Consider the following 18,450-nt stretch of genomic DNA (forward strand, 5'->3'; position numbering starts at 1 on the left):
GGCTGTTTCAAGTTCCCAAGAGCAGAAGTCCTCTCCGGCTTCTACCAAATCCACCGCATGACGCTGGGGCTCCTCTGCGGGAGTCCGCACTGGTGGGGGCACGTCTCAGACTTTCAGTCAGGTCTGGGTGCACTCGGACCTGGATCCTTGGATAGTAGAAATAGTAACCCAAGGATACAGATTAGAGTTTCAAGACGTGCCCCCTCACCAATTTTTCAAATCGGCCTTGCCAGCTTCAAATCTAGAAAGGGAAGTGGTATGCGCAGCGATACTAAAGCTGTGTCAAAATCAAGTAATTTTCACGGTAACCCCGTCACAACGGGGGGAGGGTTTTTATTCGAGTCTGTTCGTGGTCCCGAAGCCGGATGGCTCAGTCAAACCGATTCTGAACCTAAAATCCCTAAATTTCTTTCTGAAAAGGTTCAATTTAAAATGAAATCTCTCCAAGCAGTGATCTCCAGTCTGGAGGAGGGGGATTTTATGGTGTCGGTCGACATAAAGGATGTTTACTTACACGTTCCCATATATCCTCCACATCAGGCATACCTGAGGTTTGCGGCTCAGGATTGTCATTACCAATTTCAGACGTTGTCGTTTGGTCTGTCCACGGCACCACGGATTTTCACCAAGGTTATGGCGGAAATGATGGTTCTCCTGCGCAAGCAGGGAATCACAATTATCCCGTACTTGGACGATCTCCTCATAAAGGCGAGATCCAAGGAGCAATTGCTGATGAATGTTGCGCTCTCACTGACGATTCTGCAACAACATGGTTGGCTCCTAAACTTGCCAAAATCACAGTTGGTTCCGACGACACGCCTGTCGTTCCTGGGTATGATTCCGGATACAGAATTACAGAGAGTTTTTCTTCCAGTGGAAAAGGCTCTGGAAATACAGAACATGGTAAAACAGATTCTGAAACCAGCAAAAGTGTCAGTTCTTCAATGCACTCGGCTGCTGGGGAAGATGGTGGCGGCCTACGAGGCCATTCCGTATGGCAGGTTCCATGCCAGGGTTTTTCAGTGGGACCTGTTGGACAAGTGGTCCGGGTCTCAACTGGACATGCACCGGAAAATAATCCTATGTTCCAGGACCAGGATCTCCCTTCACTATCACAAAATCATAAAAATTAAAACCTGGCAACTGCATATTTGCGGTTATATTATGTGATACATTTGCCAGGTTTTAATTTTTATGATTTTGTGATAGTGTAGGACCTGCATGAAGGTGATGTACCTTGGCGAGCGGTATGCAGGCTTCCGTGCATTGGCCAATTCACTAACTAAACCCCCATCATTTATTCATTTATTCATTGATGTTGTGAGGATAAGTGAGCTCATTTTGGTGAGTGCTGAACTTTTTGTTTCTATATTTTTGAGTAGGTGGCCATGGGCTACATGCACCCCACCCTATTAGTGGCGAGTGCGGATACTGCACCCCGCTTCTGGGGTGGCGAGTGCTGTGGTTTTCTATTTGCTGGTATATTTCAGGGTTGATCCTTGGTTAGCTCATTAACTGTGGCCACAAACTTTGTTCATGCACCCCAATTATCCTAAACCTGTGTCAGCTGCCCTTTAGTAATTTAACAGCCAGTGTCAGGTGACTAGTGTACCTTTTAAAAACCATGCAGTTCATGGCAGGTACACCTTACACCAAGTGGGCATATTTGCAGTTATATTATGTGATACAGTTGCCAGGTTTTAATTTTTATAATTTTGTGATAGTGTAGTACCTGCATGAAGGTGGGGTACCTTGGCGAGCGGTATGCAGGCTTCCGTGCATTGGCTAATTCACTAACTAAACCCCCATCATTTATTCATTTATTCATTGATGTTGTGAGGATAAGTGAGCTCATTTTGGTGAGTGCTGAACTTTTTGTTATATATATATATATATATATATATATATATATATACAGGTTGAGTATCCCATATCCAAATATTCCGAAATACGGAATATTCCGAAATACGGACTTTTTTGAGTGAGAGTGAGATAGTGAAACCTTTGTTTTCTGATGACTCAATGTACACAAACTTTGTTTAATACACAAAGTTATTAAAAATATTGTATTAAATGACCTTCAGGCTGTGTGTATAAGTTGTATATGAAACATAAATGAATTGTGTGAATGTAGACACACTTTGTTTAATGCACAAAGTTATAAAAAATATTGACTAAAATTACCTTCAGGCTGTGTGTATAAGATGTATATGTAACATAAATGCATTCTGTGCTTAGATTTAGGTCCCATCACCATGATATCTCATTGTGGTATGCATTTATTCCAAAATACGGAAAAATCCCATATCCAAAATACCTCTGGTCCCAAGCATTTTGGATAAGGGATACTCAACCTGTATGTATATATATATATATATATATATATATATATACATACAGTAGGGCAAAACAGTATTTGGACAGCCACCGATTGTGCAAGTTGACCCACTTAAAAAGAAAGAGGTCTGTAATTTCCATCATAGGTACACTTCAACTGTGAGAGACAGAATCTGAAAGAAAAGAAAAACAGGAAATCACATTGTATGATTTTTAAACAATTTACTTGTATATTCTTGCAGAAAATAAATATTTAGACACTCAAAAAGTTTAACTCAGTACTTTGTAATATAACCTCGGTTGGCAATTACAGAGGTCAAATGTTTCCTGTAGTTCTTGACCAGGTTTGCACACACTGTAGCAGGTATTTTGGCCCACTCTTCCATGCAGATCTTCTGTAGATCTGTCATGTTTTGGGGCTGTCGCTGGGCAACATGGACTTTCAACTCCCTCCACAGATTTTCTAATGGGTTGAGGTCTGGAGACTGGCTAGGCCACTCCAGGACCTTGAAATGCTTCTTACGGAGCCACTTCTTAGTTGCTCGGGCAGTGTGTTTGGGGTCATTGTCATGCTGGAAGACCCAGCCACGTTCCATCTTCAATGCTCTTACTGAGGGTAGGAGGGTTTTGCCCAAAATCTCACGATACATGGCCCCATTCATCCTCTCCTTAATACGGATCAGTCGTCCTGTCCCCTTTGCAGAAAATCAGCCCCAAACCATGATGTTTCCACCCCCATGCTTCACAGTGGGTATGGTGGGTATGCCATTCATCATTCTTCTCCCTCCAAACACGGCGAGTGGAGTTTATACCAAAAAGTTTGATTTTGCTCTCATCTGATCACATTACATTCTCCTCTGGATCATCCAGATGGTCACTGGCAAACTTTAGACGGGCCTGGACATGTGCTGGCTTAAGCAGGAAGACCTTTCGGGCGCTGCAGGATTTCAATCCATGACGACGTAGTGTGTTACTAATGGTAACCTTTGTGACTGTGGTCCCAGCTCTCTTGAGGTCATTGACCAGGTCCCCCCGTGTAGTTCTGGGCTGATTCCTCACCGTTCTCAAGATCATTGATACCCCACGAGGTGAGATCTTGTATGGAGCCCCAGGTCGTGGGAGATTGTCAGTGATCTTGTATTTCTTCCATTTTTTAATAATTGTGCCAACAGTTGATCTCTTCTCACCAAGCTGCTTGCCTATTGTCGAGTAGCTCATCCCAGCCTTGTGTAGCTCTACAATTTTTTCCCTGGTGTCCTTAGACAGCTCTTTGATCTTGGCCATGGTGGAGAGGTAGCAGTCTGACTGTTTGAGGGTGTGGACAGGTGTCTTTTATACAGATAACCAGTTCAAACAGGTGCCATTAATACAGGTAACGAGTGGAGGACAGAAGAGCTTCTTAAAGAAGAAGTAACAGGTCTGTGAGAGACAGAAATCTTGCTGCTTGGTAGGTGTCCAAATATTTATTTTCCACAAGAATATACAAGTAAATTGTTTAAAAATCATACAATGTGATTTCCTGTCTTTTTTTTCCCTCCAGATTCTGTCTCTCACAATTGAAGTGTACCTATGATGGAAATTATAGACCTCTCTCATCTTTTTAAGTGGGTCAACTTGCACAATCGGTGGCTGTCTAAATACTTTTTTGCCCCACTGTATATACACTGCTCAAAAAAATAAAGGGAACACTAAAATAACACATCCTAGATCTGAATGAATGAAATATTCTTATTAAATACTTTGTTCTTTACATAGTTGAATGTGCTGACCACAAAATCATACAAAAATTATCAATGGAAATCAAATTTATTAACCCATGGAGGTCTGGATTTGGAGTCACCCTCAAAATTAAAGTGGAAAAACACACTACAGGCTGATCCAACTTTGATGTAATGTCCTTAAAACAAGTCAAAATGAGGCTCAGTAGTGTGTGTGGCCTCCACGTGCCTGTATGACCTCCCTACAACTCACACAAGTGGCTCAGGTTGTGCAGCTCAACCAGGATGGCACATCAATGCGAGCTGTAGCAAGAAGGTTTGCTGTGTCTGTCAGCGTAGTGTCCAGAGCATGGAGGCGCTACCAGGAGACAGGCCAGTACATCAGGAGACGTGGAGGAGGCCGTAGGAGGGCAACAACCCAGCAGCAGGACCGCTACCTCTGCCTTTGTGCAAGGAGGAACAGGAGGAGCACTGCCAGAGCCCTGCAAAATTACCTCCAGCAAGCCACAAATGTGCATGTGTCTACTCAAACGATCAGAAACAGACTCCATGAGGGTGGTATGAGGGCCCGATGTCCACAGGTGGGGGTTGTGCTTACAGCCCAACACCGTGCAGGACGTTTGGCATTTGCCAGAGAACACCAAGATTGGCAAATTCGCCACTGGCGCACTGTGCTCTTCACAGATGAAAGCAGGTTCTCACTGAGCACATGTGACAGATGTGACAGAGTCTGGAGACGCCAAGGAGAATGTTCTGCTGCCTGCAACTTCCTCCAGCATGACCGGTTTGGCAGTGGGTCAGTAATGGTGTGGGGTGGCATTTCTTTGGGGGGCCGCACAGCCCTCCATGTGCTCGCCAGAGGTAGCCTGACTGCCATTAGGTACCGAGATGAGATCCTCAGACCCCTTGTGAGACCACATGCTGGTGCGGTTGGCCCTGGGTTCCTCCTAATGCAAGACAATGCTAGACCTCATGTGGCTGGAGTGTGTCAGCAGTTCCTGCAAGACGAAGGCATTGATGCTATGGACTGGCCCGCCCGTTCCCCAGACCTGAATCCAATTGAGCACATCTGGGACATCGTGTCTCGCTCCATCCACCAATGTCACGTTGCTCCACAGACTGTCCAGGAGTTGGCAGATGCTTTAGTCCAGGTCTGGGAGGAGATCCCTCAGGAGACCATCCGCCACCTCATCAGGAGCATGCCCAGGCGTTGTTGGGAGGTCATACAGGCATGTGGAGGCCACAGACACTACTGAGCCTCATTTTGACTTGTTTTAAGGACATTACATCAAAGTTGGATCAGCCTGTAGTGTGTTTTTCCACTTTAATTTTGAGGGTGACTCCAAATCCAGACCTCCATGGGTTAATAAATTTGATTTCCATTGATCATTTTTGTGTGATTTTGTTGTCAGAACATTCAACTATGTAAAGAACAAAGTATTTAATAAGAATATTTCATTCATTCAGATCTAGGATGTGTTATTTTAGTGTTCCCTTTATTTTTTTGAGCAGTGTATATATATATATGTATATATAAGAAGGGGGGATGGGGGCGCCAGCGACCAACGGTGTCTAATGGATTAAAAATAAATATGAAGAAGTTGGCAGGATACGTTCAGATAAAAAGATAAAATTACATTTATTTATAGAAAGATGGGCTAAAATCTCCAAGGCACGGGATATTACTAAAATTACATCAAGATAAAGCTAAAAGTATAAATAGTACAAAACATATAAATAAAAAGCAATAATCTAATAAGATAAGAGAATGGTGCTTATCTTAAAAATGGAGGGTCAATTTGAGGTACACCCAATGCGTTTCGTCCATCAGACTTCATCAAGGGGTCCCCTTGATGAAGTCTTATGGATGAAACGCGTTGGGTGTATATATATATTACTACACAGTCTATACATCTCAGTGTATTTTATCTTTGTATATCAGTCTCCCCATACCGATTAATTTCTCTGTGTCCTGCTTTTATTAGCACATAAATCAGGGGATTATGGTATTCCTATTGTTTGGCTATATTGTACTGTGTGCCCTACGGCTAAATTCCTCATAATGTCTGCCACACAGGGCGGGAATTCCGCGGACGCTCCTGCCTCAGGCAGTGCTGATCCCACGGATTTACCAGGGGGGGAGCCTGCTGCTGGGGATGTGGGTGCTGGGTCCTTTACCTCTCTCACTCCACCTGTAGCACCCGTGGCCATTCAAGAGCCACCCTGGGCTACCTTCTCTTGTATGTTACATACTTTGGTAACACGTCTTATGCCCCCTGTGGGACTTCCTGTGCCATTTCAGCCGCAAATTGTCCCTGTAGCAAATCCGCCTTGGGCGGACACACTATCTAACCAGATACAGGTTTTAAATAAATCTTTGGTTAAACAGAAGTCTACACCTCAGCCCTCTGGGGCTAAGGGGCGCTCTAAGCGTGTGGTTTCCTCCTCTCAATCCACTCATGTTTCAGATACTTCTGATGAGGATGGGGCCTATACTGATCTGACTGATTCTGACTCGGCGGCCTCTGATGGGGAGCATGTCACTCAGGTTGATGTCCCTGACTTAGTGGAAGCTATCAAAATGGTTCTCCAGATTTATGATGAAGCTGATCCCACTATTGCACCAAAAAAGCCTGATAAATTCAAGCGTCAGAAAGTGGCTGAAGTAGTTTTTCCTCACTCTGACCTTTTAAGTGAGATACGTCAAGAGGCTTGTGTCTCCCCAGGAAAGAAGTTTGCCCTATCCAAGAAGATGTTGGCTTGTTTTCCTATCCCTGCGGAGTTGAGTAACAAGTGGGAAACTCCACCGCCGGTCGACTCTCATGTCGCCTGAATTAAGGTATCCTCGTCTCTGCCTGTCACCACTGTCACATCCCTGAAGGAACCGACAGCTAAGCGCATGGAGGGGTGCCTGAAGTGTATTTATTCCCTAACTGGGGCAGTTCACAGGCACACTATTGCAGCCTCCTGGGCTGCAAAAGCTATTGATGCGTGGGTTCAGGTTTTTGAGGAAGAGCTACCTCAGGATATGTCTGACATTGCCAAACAGTGTTTGTCTCATATTACCACAGCCTTCCATTCTATTGAAGAGGCGTCCTCTGAGGCAGGTATTCTGGCGTCCAAAGCGTCCACTACGTCTATTTTGGCTCGCCGAATTCTATGGTTGCGGTCCTGGAAGGTGGACCTAGATTCCAAGAAGACTCTGGAGGTACTCCCTTTTAAGTATTTGGAGAAGAACTTAATAAGATTGTGACTGACTTAGCCAATGCTAAGACTGCATGCCTTCCTAATACTACTCCTTCTGCTCCGACAGCTAAAAGTACTACTTTTCGTTCCTTTCAGACTTCAGGTAAATCAAAGGGTCAGGTGTACTCGAGCAATCCTCGTACTTCCAAGACCGGTAAGCCCAAATCTAAACAATCCTGGGCTGCCTGTCAGCCAGGGTGGGAGGCCGACTACTGCAGTTCACCCAGGTCTGGTTGAGGACCACTTCAGACGCGTGGGTGCAGGACGTTGTCTCTCACAGGTATGCGGTCTCTTTCAAGAGACATCCCCCTCGCGAGTTCTGCGCAACGGTCATCCCATCGGACCTGTTGAAGGTACAACTCTACACTTGGTTGCCCAATCCCTCCTGGAGACAGGAGTGGTGGTGCCGGTGCCTATCTCTCAAATAGGGAGGGGCTACTACTCGACCCTGTTTCTTGTACAGAAACCCAATGGGTCTTTCCAGCCTACTCTCAACCTCAAGTCACTGAACAAGTTTGTGAGAGTTTCCAAGTTCCGTATGGAAACACTGCGCTCCATTGTACTAGCCATGGAACCTGGGGACTACATGGTATCCCTAGATATACAGGATGCTTACCTGCATATACCTATTGCCATTTCACATCAGCAATATCTGCGGTTTGCTGTTGGCAACCTCCATTATCAATTCATGGCTCTGACGTTTGGACTAACCACGGCCACTCGGATTTTCACCAAGGTCATGGCCGTGATGACAGCTCATCTCCGTCAACAGGTAATCAGGATCCTGCCGTATCTGGACGACCTGCTGATCCAGGCAAGCTCCCAAGATGTACTCCTGAGTCATCTCCAGCTGACTTTGCAATTCCTCACAGCCCACGGGTGGCTGATCAATTGGAAAAAGTCCTCCCTGGTCCCTGCGCAGCACATGGTGCACCTGGGGGCTCTACTGGATACGCACAGCAGGAGGTTGTTTCTGTCTCCAGAGAAGGTCCTCAGGCTTCAGGACAGGATCAGATACTTCCTCTCTTGCCCAAGAGTGTCCGTTCACTCGGTGATGCAAGTACTAGGCCTGATAGTGTCGACTTTCGAAATAGTGGAGTATGCTCAATTCCATTCTCACCCTCCAACGGTTAATCCTATCCAAGTGCGACAGTTTGCCTCAGCGGATCAGGTCTAATATGATAGTCCTGACCCCGGAGGTCCGTTTGTCCCTGTCCTGGTGGCTCCAGGATCAACAATTAAGCAGGGGCCGTCCCTTCTGGATTCCCAACTGGGTCCTCCTGACAACGGACGCCAGTCTGAGGGGCTGGGGCGTGGTGTTCAAGCAACACTCTCTTCAGGGTCGCTGAACCAAAGAGAAGTCTCTCCTCCCCATCAAAATTCTGGAACTGCGGCAGTGTTCAACGCATTGACACTAGCCCTGCCTCTGTTAAGGAACAGGCCTGTTCAAGTACAGATGGACAACACCACCGCGGTGGCATGCATAAATCATTAAGGCGGCACTCGAAGCCGAAAAGCAATAATGGAAGTCTCCAGATTTCTTCAATGGGCGGAACCCCATCTGCCTCAAATGGGAAGCGGATTTCCTCAGTCATCAGGACGTACACGCCGGAGAGTGGAGCCTTCATCCGGAGGTGTTTCAACTCATAGTGGACAAGTGGGGCCTACCAGACGTAGGCCTGATGTCATCTCGACACAATCACAAAGTTCCGGTCTTCGGATCACAGACAAGGGATCCTCAGGCAGCATTCGTGGATGCACTGGCAATTCCATGGAAATTTTGACTGCCATACATGTTCCCTCCAGTGTCACTCCTGCCCAGATTTCTGCAGAAGTTCAAGCAAAAAGGAGGAATACTACTTCTAGTCGCTCCAGCGTGGCCCAGACGGCATTGGTTCTCAGACCTGCAGGGTCTGTTGATGCAACGTCTTCTACTACTTCCTCAATGCCCAGACCTCCTCATTCAGGGCCCTTGTGTCTACCCAAACCTGGCCAGACTGGCTTAGATGGCGTGGCTCTTGAAGCGTCACTCCTAAGGCCCCAAGGATTCTCTGAGGTGGTCATCCAAGCTATGCTGACGGCCCGTAAATGGGCTTCGGCTCGGATTTACTACAGGGTCTGGAACTCTTACCTGGTGTGCTGCTAAGAACTTCGATGTATATAAGTTCAGAACCTCATGGCTGTCACAATCCTGACTAAAATCATATCATTTGGTGACTTACGTCTGCCATTTGTCCTGTAACCTGCATGTTTTTGCTGGCTGGGATAAACAGCTCACCAGTAGTGTAAGTTCTCTGTGTGCTGAGCTCACTCTCTGCTAACGAGTGCATCTGTATTGATTAACCTTCTGTGTGAATTCAGAACTCGGCAAGTCTCTGCATGGTGTGCCTGCATAGCAATCATTGAGGATTCTCATTCTGTCCTATACTTCCATTTCAGCATCCACAAGTCCAGTGGTTACCAGATATACCTTCCTGTGCTCTCAGGACCTGTGGCCATTATTGCCTGTCTATGCACATACCACGCCGGAGTTCCCTCCAAAACCAGCTATGGACGTCGCCATGAAAGTTCCTGGTCAGCTGACCTTCCAGGGTCCAATCCGTATTCACTTCCGCTCATCCGCACAGCTGTAAGCACTGGGTATAAGTTCCTGGTCTCAAGCACTAGCAAGCTATCAGTGCTTTGGTGTCTCTCAGCCTGGAGTGAGCTCCAGAATCTCTTGCTGGTAATAGACTCTGTGCAAGTTACCATCCACCGCACTGCCTGACTCCCTGGATGATTTAAAGGACCATCGCTGCCACTACATCCTGGCATCTCCAGACTCACTAGAAGTCCTCCAGTAATCCAGAGGGACAGTCCTATATCCCTAGCGGCCTTAGAGACTTTGCTGGTTCTTGCCAGCTTCCAGTTCTCCGCTGCGCAAGGTAGCGCACCATAGTTTCCGGAAAACCTGCCACTACTGTCTACAACATTGCAGTATCCATTGGGCAGAACCACCGCATCACAGCTACTGGGAAACCAGCAGTGCGGACACTGCACAGCATAAGGAATCCCCATTGCGCTACCTCACCTGCCCAGCATCTGGAAATCTGTGTTGCTGGCATCCTCAGCTTTGGTTACAAGTATTGGCTGATGTCCTCAGCTTCTGCTACAAGCATTGCCGACGTCCTCGGCTCCGTCTACAAGTATTGCTGACGTCCTCAGCTTCGGTTACAAGTATTGCTGACGTCCTCAGCTTCTGCTACAAGCATTGCCGATGTACTCAACTTCTGCTACAACCATTGCCGACGTCCTCGGCTTCGGTTACAAGTATTGCGGATGTCTTCAGCTTCTGCTGCAAGCATTGCCGATGTCCTAGGTTTGTCTACAAGCATTGCCGACATCCTCTGCTTCATTTACAGTTATTGCTGACATCCTCAGCTTAATCTACAGGTACTGCCAACATTCTCAGCTTCGTCTTCAAGTAATGCTGTTGTCCGCAGCCTCGTCGACAGCTATCACACTGGTTCCAGCCAGTGATCTGTGACTTTCCTGCATTGCTGATCCTCCCAGCATTCCGTCAACTCACCAGTTCTCACGTGACTCTCCATTAGGTGACAACCCAGCTACCCATTGCACTGGTGGCTTCCACCACCAGTGTTCCAGTACCCATAGATAGTCATCTTTCCCATAAAGTATACTGCCTGCCCGCCACGTCTGGATCAGCGGATCATTCACTAAGCCAGCCCAAGTCTGTCCACTGCGCTCAAGACAAAACCCAGTGTCCAGTACTAGTCCGGGTTCACAAATAACCTCAGCCGTGACAATGGCTTCTGGCCTTTCTGCAACATGCCTGGACTTAGGCCTTCGTCTGGCCTCCCTCAAGGTTCATATTTCTGCCTTGTCGTGTGGTTTCAGAGGAAAATTGCGTCTATTCCTGACGTTCATACATTCATTCAGGGTGTTTTGCAGATACAACCTCCCTATGTCCCTCCTGTAGCTCCATGGGATCTGTCTGTTGTCCTTAATGCCCTGCAAGGGTCTCCCTTTGAGCCTCTTGATTCTGTGGAACTGAAATGGCTTACTATTAAGGTCCTGTTCCTGTTGGCTATTGCCTCTGCTAGAAGAGTGTCGGACTTAGGCGCTTTGTCCTGTTGGCTGTCCTTCCTGATATTTCATCGTGACCGGGCAGTTCTCCGTACTCGCCCTGGTTACCTGCCTAAGGTGGTGTCATTTTTCCACCTTAACCAAGAGATTGTGGTTAAGGCCTTTATCTTGCCTGGTTTGTCTTCCAAAGAAAGGTCTTTGGATGTGATACGGGCTCTCTGTATATATGTGGCGAAGACTGCCTCCATTCGGAGGTCTGAGTCCCTCTTCTTACTATTTGTTTTTCTCAAACGTGGCTGGCCTGCGAACAAGAAACTTTGGCCAGATGGATTAGAATGGTGATTGCACAAGCTTATACGCAGGCTGGTCTCCCAGCTCCTGCTGCTATCAAGGCCCATTCTACTCAGTCTGTTGGACCTTTTTGGGTGGCCCACCGTGGCGCGTCCGCAGAACAATTGTGCAAGGCGGCTACATGGTCCTCAGTGAACACATTCATCAGGTTCTATGCCTTTGATACTTCCGCCTCCCAGGATACCGAGTTCTTGTGCCTGCTACAGTGAGGAACTGCTTTAAGCCATCCCCGATGTTATTCCCTGTGGAATACCAGTGTATCCCGCTGCAGAAAAGGAGATTTATGGTAGACTTAACATTGTTAAATCTCTTTCTGCGAGGTACACTGGATTCCACAGGGCGCCCACCCTGACGCATTTAGCTTCTTTGGGTTTGTATGGCATTAGCCGCTGGTCCCTTCTCCTGTTGTGAGAACGTGGTTCTATGTGACTAACATCTACCATCTCTTTACCTGCTACTGCATTGGGCTGGTTAACAAAACTGAGCTCCTGTGCACGGAGGAGGGGTTATATAGAGGAGGCGGTGCAGTGCATCCTGGGAACAGTCAAAGCTTTTAGCCTGTTGGTGCCTCAGTTCAAGATCCAACCCTACACCCCAGTGTTATTCCCTGTGGAATCCAGTGTACCTCGCAGAAAGAGATTTAACAATGGTAAATCTACCATAAATCTCCTTTTTCCAAATCTTAATCTGATTGAGCATCTGTGGGATGTGCTGGAAAAACACGTCTAAGCCATGGAGGCCCCACCTCGCAATTTACAGGAATTAAAAGAATCTGATGCTAACATTTTGGTGCCTTGGCTGCATTCACGGATGATAATAAACGGAAGACTCTACTGCTTCTTCCGTTTACTATCATCTGTGAGTGCCACCAATTGTCTGGAGTTTATGCATTATGTATATGGAAGGCACCCGGTAAATTGTTTCCTGAGGAGGTACCAGTGAGTGCCAAACATCGCAGTATGTGTATATGATTGATATAATATATATATATATATATATATATATACAGTGGCTTGGCACTCCGGATGACTAATTAATATAGCTGGTGCCTTCCCAAAGTAATAAATAGCTGCTAAATTCTTATACATAAGAATAAAGGGCGGCACTCCAATACTTGCATAAAGAAGTGAAAACTTTAGTGATATATTTCCATCATCATCGTCAACGTTTCAAGGCACACAGGCCTTTTCGCCAGGACGTTTGCAAAGGTGAAAGTCAGTACAGGTGAAGCATTGAAACATGTTATCCTAAAACATTCCTTTATAAGATGTGACTGTCCATAGGTGCCGGCGTCCGCCGCTCCCGCCCGCTCAGCCGGGGTGAGGCACATCCGGAAGTGACGTCAGCCTGGCGCCCGGTCGGCTGGTAACTAGGCGTCCATAGCAACCGCCTCGCATCCATCCATGGCTCTCCTCCAGCTTCCCAGGGGTTGGTGTGCGCCACCTTGTGGGCAGCACAAAAATGTACAATGTGCATATCTAAAGAGTGAAAAACATACACATCAAATATTGAATATACGTGCATAAAAAGACGTGCACCAGTGATAAAATTAAAACGTGAAAATGCACAAACATACATAAATATAAAAGCCATGTGGGGGCCAGAGGTTTATAAATGTAACAATAGTTATATCAATAATTAAAGAGATCTCACTGTATAGCATAAAGTATACCGAAAAAAATAACGGAAAACAATATACAGTATAACAAAATATACTTAACAAGAGGATCCCTTAGGCCTTGAAAACAGGAAGTCACAAAATTATTAAATTATTAAATTATCGTCCCCAGAACTAGTTTATCTATTTCACATATAGAAGGGGACCAAAGCTAGATAGCAATTAATTATCAATATAAACCAAGAATGGTCCAAGGTACTAGAAAAATGAAGACTATATAAATATGTCTCAAGGGCTACCTACAGGAATATACTCCAGGAGATCTTTTCATTAAGGCCCCTAGGTGATATTGTATCCAAAATGTGAATCCATTTGGATTCACACTGACTCAGGCGCTTTTTACGGTCCCCCCCTCGGCTGTCGAGGGAGACATGATCTATGATCTTGTATTTCAAGGTTGTCAGTGGGTGGTGAGCTTTTTTAAAATGGCGTGCTACCGGTTGATCACATTCTTTATCTTCTAGTGCCGCCTTAATGGCTGACCGGTGCAGGGCCATTCTTTCTCTAAAGGTGCGCGTAGTTTGCCCTACGTAATACAGCCCACATGGGCACATAATCAGATATATTACGTACTGAGATGTACATGTTAACGCATAGTTGATTTTATATTTATGGCCAGTGCGGGGATGTTTAAAATATGGTCCTGGTTCTAGGTAATTACATGTGGTACAGGAGATGCATTTGTAACATCCCGGTTTCTTTTTTTGTGTAAAAAAAGATGAATTACTTGGTTTAGGAGTATACGCAATATTAGTTTTGACCAAAAGGTCCCTAAGGTTTCTGCCTCTTTTGTAGCATGGCATAATCTGTTTATTTTTAAATATTGGTAACTCGCTGTCCCCAGACACTATCAGCCAAAGTGCCTTTGTTGGCCGTGGCAATATCTGACTGTCCAGCGTATATTCAGAAATCAACGGAATTTTATCTGACTTTGAGCTAGAGGTCTCAAGAGGTCCCTTCTAGAAGTTTTTAAAACCTGTTGTTTAGATTCTTCTAGAAGTGAATTGAGATAACCCCTTTGGGCAAATTTCTCCTGGACAAATTCTAAAGCTGGTTCCAATGTATCAATGCTACTCGAAATTCTAGCGGCCCTGAGCATTTGTGTTTTAGGAAGAGCTCTTTTCAAAGGGGGTGGATGACAGCTACTGTAGTGCAATAAAGTATTGCGATCAGCATTTTTGTGATAAACCTCAGTGGTGATGACGCCATCACTAATTTTGACTGTCACATCAAGGTAATTGATTACTTCCTGACTGTATTGAAATGTGAATTTTACTGGGTGATCTAACTCATTAATCTGAGTAATAACTTGCAATAATTCATTTTCAGATCCAGTCCAGATCAAAAAGAGGTCATCTATTTACCTTGTGTACATCAAAATCTTTTGATGAATTTTTTGATCTGAAAAGAAAAAATTACGTTCTTGCTCGAACATAAAAATATTAGCGTACGATGGTGCCACATTCGTCCCCATCGCACAGCCGGTACACTGTAAAAAGAATTTGCCATTGTGAAGAAAAAAGTTTTGAGTTAGTACAAACTCCAGTAGTTTCAAAAATAAAGGGATGTAAAAATCACGGAATTGGTTAGAGTACAAGAAACTTCTCATACATTCTAGTCCCATTAAATGTGGTATAATGGTATATCAATTTTTAACATCCAAGGTGCACAGGAACGCTCCATCAGGGATGTTGCCCATTCCCTATAATTTCAACAAAAACTGTGTGGTATCTTTTAGAAAGGTTTCTTGTTTCATTACTGATGGTTGTAACAAAAAATAAAAAAAATTGTTATATTGGTTGCAACAATGAACCCCGGGCAGAAATAATGGGTCTGCCCGGAGGGTTCCTAGCATCCTTGTGCACCTTGGGGATAGTATATAATACCGGAACTCTTGGACATGTTTGTGATAGAGCACCTAAACATTTGTTATTAATCAAACCATCCCTTAGTGCCGTCAATAGGATTTTATCAAGTTCCTGTTTGAATGTCCCAGTAGGGTCTTGAGGAAGTCTCCTATAGGTATGACAGTCGGCAAGTTGATGTTCAATGTCCGATATATATTTCTTAGTGTCCAAAATTACAATAGCCCCGCCTTTGTCTGCGGGGCGTATAACAATTTCCGGGTTAGATGCCAAACTCTGGACCGCTTGTTTCTGTTGTTGTGTCAAATTGTGAAAGCACTTTTTTGGTGCTGCATCAAATTTGCCCACCGATTCATCCAATAGGTGGGAAAAGGTCTTTAAAGAGGGATTGTTTGAAGGTGGGTCAAATTGGGAGGATGGATACTTCTTATAAAAACCGTCAAAGATGTCACATTTACCTGGCGGTTTATGCTGGAAGAATTCTTTTATACGTAAAGTACGATTGAATTTATATAAATCAATCTTCCAGTGTAAATCATTATGTGGGTTGCTTGGAATATATAACAGTCCTTTATTGAGTACCGAAGTCTCAACGTCGTTCAAAGTATAAGATGACAGCTTAAAGACTAGTTCTTATTTTTGGACTTGTCTATGGGTGGTTTTGTATAGTCTTTTTGACTGCCCCCCCCTCGTTGTTTTTTGAATGAGTAAACCTACTCACAGGTGTATTCTGGGCGGACTGTGGGTCGTCTGAGTCATTGACATTAAAGTCACTGTCACTATTGGAGTAGTCTCTCCGTTGTTTCTTATCCCGCCAAGATGTTTGTGAGCGGTTCTGAAATCGACTATTTCTGGCCGTTGTTCCCGAAAGCCAGCGGTACACCCTCTGGTCTTCATAGTCAGTTTGAACGATATTCAACTTATTTTTCTTGAATTTGATCAATTCCTGTCGATATATTTCGCATTGATTCTCCAAACGCTTTATGTTTCTTATCCTCCAAGATCAGTTTGTGATCAACCCTAAACTCTGTAATTTTATTCTTTGCTATTTCTAATTCTTTCCCGGCCTCTTGGATCACCAAGAGCATTAGATCGTAACTGCATTTATTTAATATTGCAATCCATTGTCAACAGAACTCCGCACTATTCCGACCAATCGTGGGCATATTTCTTATTCTAAAACCACGTGGGATCAATTTTGATCGATAATAGTCAGAGAGCGATGAGCCGTGTATATATATATATATATATAAATATACTGTGTGTGTGTGTGTGTGTGTGTGTGTATGCATGTATGTATGTGTATATATATATATATATATATATATATATATAAAACAACAAAAGAAGTGCAGCGCCACTTGAGAAAATTGTTACTCCAATATCCACTCAAATACGACACTCCCGGTATTTTATGGGCGTCAGCTGTCCCTTAAATGAGCAGTAATGGTGAGTTACTGCAGCAAACAATGTGTAAATCCAAGAATAAGGGTTCAAATGACCAATGGTGTCTCTTTTAAGAACCAATCTAAATTAAAACAATACCTAAGAGGATATTTATAATCAGGGGTAAAAAGTAACAATGTAGTTTATTAATATACAAAAATTCAAGAACATATCCGTAATATTAAAAATAAAGGGGACATCCACACTATCTCAAGACATTTCACTGCAGTACACAAGTCAAATCCGGAGGCCATAGAATTAGTCAAATTGGGAGAAAGAGGAGGAGACCTGGCAAAGAAATTATCGAAGCGAGAGATGTTCTAGATCTTTCATTTGGGATCCATGCACCCTAAGGGTCTCAATGAAAACTATGAGATCGCTTATTTTTTGTAAAGGTGTCGTTCCAACCATCATCCCTTAATCTTCTTTTTCATGTCACTATATTTGTAGAAATGTATAGCACTCACTGTAAAAATTAAAAATTAAAACTCATTTGAAAAATGTAGTATGGCCTTATTTGTTGCACGTTAAGTAAATACAGTCAAACCACACTGGGAATGCCCAAATTCGGTCGATCTTGGAAGCTAAGCAGTGTTGGGCCTGAGCAGTACTAGGAGGGGTGACTCCCTGGGAAGATCAGGTACTGTATAGAAAATTGAGTGACTATGAGCCTTATGATTAGTATTTTAAGGTAAGACACGGTCAATAAAGCACTAATTATAATTCACTATAGATCACTACTAAACCTTATTATCTTTAAAGTTTAGATATACAGGTTGAGTATCCCATATCCAAATATTCCGAAATACGGAATATTCCGAAATACGGACTTTTTTGAGTGAGAGTGAGATAGTGAAACCTTTGTTTTTTGATGGCTCAATGTACACAAACTTTGTTTAATACACAAAGTTATTAAAAATATTGTATTAAATGACCTTTAGGCTGTGTGTATAAGGTGTATATGAAACATAAATGAATTGTGTGAATGTAGACACACTTTGTTTAATGCACAAAGTTATAAAAAATATTGGCTAAAATTACCTTCAGACTGTGTGTATAAGGTGTATATATAACATAAATGCATTCTGTGATTAGATTAAGGTCCCATCACCATGATATCTCATTATGGTATGCAATTATTCCAAAATACGGAATAATCCGATATCCAAAATACCTCTGGTCCCAAGCAGTTTGGATAAGGGATACTCAACCTGTACTAGTAAATATATTCTGCTTTACATAAAAATGAGCACAGTAATTTCTATATAAAAAATAATAAAATTTAAGCATTATGGTAAATATAATAGAATTCACTAGAACACACTGTTTATATGCACTATATACTTTAATAAGGAAATTAAATGAATGCATCACAATCTATTTTAGACCACCTAAGCACTTAAAGGGCTTTACCTGGAGACTAAACACATACCTTACGGCTAAAATCCTATATAATTATGTAATAATAGATTAACTTGTTTAAAATATCTATAAAGATATAAGTTGCTTCATGAATATCCATTGCCTTTTTGCTGTACTTAAACCTGTGTTTTATTTTTATTTCTATACAATCTGGGGGGAAAACTATCGCAGATGCTTAACAGCACGATCACCATGACAATCCCTCAAAAAGCACACAGTATGAATCATGTGATTCGGTTCATGGATGCGGGTCACCGCCGAACTTCCGCCCTCAGCATAAAACTACTAGGACTGAAAACGA

At 43.8% G+C, this 18,450-nt stretch overlaps 1 protein-coding gene and 1 pseudogene across 5 annotated transcripts in view; both read left to right on the top strand.

Moving 5' to 3' along the window:
- The window catches only part of HENMT1 (HEN methyltransferase 1), a 191,594-nt gene that overhangs the window by 81,451 nt on the left and 91,693 nt on the right, over positions 1–18,450 (top strand). The window lies entirely within an intron of this gene.
- Positions 17,261–17,379, top strand: LOC134963569 (5S ribosomal RNA; annotated as a pseudogene).

Source organism: Pseudophryne corroboree, chromosome 9 (genome assembly GCF_028390025.1).
Source record: "Pseudophryne corroboree isolate aPseCor3 chromosome 9, aPseCor3.hap2, whole genome shotgun sequence".
Taxonomy (NCBI): domain Eukaryota; kingdom Metazoa; phylum Chordata; class Amphibia; order Anura; family Myobatrachidae; genus Pseudophryne; species Pseudophryne corroboree.